The sequence below is a fragment of the Cebus imitator genome, unplaced genomic scaffold (genome assembly GCF_001604975.1).
Source record: "Cebus imitator isolate Cc_AM_T3 unplaced genomic scaffold, Cebus_imitator-1.0 Scaffold779, whole genome shotgun sequence".
Taxonomy (NCBI): Eukaryota; Metazoa; Chordata; class Mammalia; order Primates; family Cebidae; genus Cebus; species Cebus imitator.
The window spans coordinates 88,649-90,368 of NW_016108094.1; the positions used below are offsets into that span (position 1 = coordinate 88,649).

Below are 1,720 nucleotides of genomic sequence, written 5' to 3' on the forward strand. Positions count from 1 at the left end.
AAAAAAAAAAAAAAAAAAAAAAAAAACAGTCTGAAAGAACTGAATCAAGCACCCCAAAAATGTCAATTTCTTACATTCTCACCCTAAGGACTGTTAATTCCATCTTAGTGACCAAGTTACGGCTTAGGAGGTTTCATGTTGGAAAGATGGTACATGTCCCTCATTTATAGCAACCTTTTGGTTAGAAATGAATTGTATTTATATTCTATGAACAGGTGTTCCTTGAGAGTGAAAGGTGTGTTTTGTCCAGAGGTGGCAATACAATAGTAGCCTTCTTTGTCCATTTCTCTTTGTCTTTTCTCTCAGCATAGGGCCTAGTTCTGGGGCTTAAAGGCTAATTGGCCCACTGAATTAGCCAATTTCTGATTTCTGCCCACATTCCAACATTGGCACCAAAATGTAGCTATGGAGATTTAAGAATCAAGTGCTGTGGCTTACTTCTCTTGGTGCACAAGTTATCCTCTGCAACCTGTGTCTTCAACTTTTTGTAGTTCTCAGCTATGTCAGTTTTATCTCATTATTTTAGGACATCATCCTTCTTGAAAAATAGTCATTCTCACCTCATTCCTATCCTCATTAGCCATTGAAAACTGAGCTTTCTCTTCAATTTGGATCAAATTCAAAGATTGAGAAGCCCTAATGGTATGACATTGAGTGCACTGAGGGCTTCAGTTTTCCCTCAGAGAAAATGGGACAAATACCAGCCTGCATAGGTGTTTAGGTAGGCCAGGAAGGCCAAGGCCATACAGGTTCTGAGGAGCCAAGCTGAAAATAGTGTCGTTTCAGTGTGTAAAAGGATCAGGCAGGTTGTAGGTATAAGGTCACTTTACAGAAGTACTTATATATAAGAGTAAACATTTGTATGTAGGCTGTGTTGCCAGTTTGGGCATTCCTCATTTTCTCCTCAATTGGAATGAGGAGAAATTCCAATTCCTCATTTTCCGAAACTTTGACTATTAATTCTGTTTTATATGGTCAGACTGGCCATGCTAACACCCGCATGATGTGGTGTGGTGTTCCATATTGCAGCATTGGAACACCACAATGCTGCAGGGCTTGAGTGTGCTAGGAACTTTGTTTGGTGGCCATGTGACAGGTGGCTTAATAGACCCTTTTGGGTATAAGTTCTTAACTGCATTGAGGTTTCTTCATGCTCTGCTTTCTGTTCTGGCGTGGCCACGTGACTCCAGCTTAGTGTTAGTATGTTTCCTGGTCCCTCACCTATGGCTCTCATGTGGGGAAAGACTTAAAATCTCTTGAGTTTTCCTATATCTTGGAAAATCTCTGGGGCTGTGTTTGTACACACACATACTCATAAAGACAATTTTTAAGGGCTCTTTTAAAAGGAAAAAAAAAGGATTTAAGAGTTTCCTGTGTATGTGCATCCTGCCTGCTAGGGCCTCTTGGGTGTTCGGGGATTCATGGATTTGGTTATGTGCACAATTGTTTTTTTTTTTGTTTTTTTTTTACCACTAAACTCCCATTTCCAGATTTTTCCCCCTTCCCCTTAAGGTAAGCTATGACTTGGACAGAACAGATTTCTGAACCTGTGTTTAAACTCACCTTATTCTCTTTTAGCAGCTTTTCTTGAAATGTCACAGTATCCATACTTTTGCAGCCAAAGTGTCCTTTTCAGTCAAACTTTCAGAGACCTCATTTCAGTGTGTTTTTTTCACCTAATCTGTTTTTTTTGTTTTTTTTGTTTTTTTTGTTTTTTTTT

The 1,720-nt window shown here is 39.2% G+C and overlaps 1 protein-coding gene across 7 annotated transcripts in view; it reads left to right on the forward strand.

The window, feature by feature from the left end:
- Positions 1-1,720, forward strand: part of CPSF7 (cleavage and polyadenylation specific factor 7) — a 28,457-nt gene that overhangs the window by 24,265 nt on the left and 2,472 nt on the right. The window lies entirely within an intron of this gene.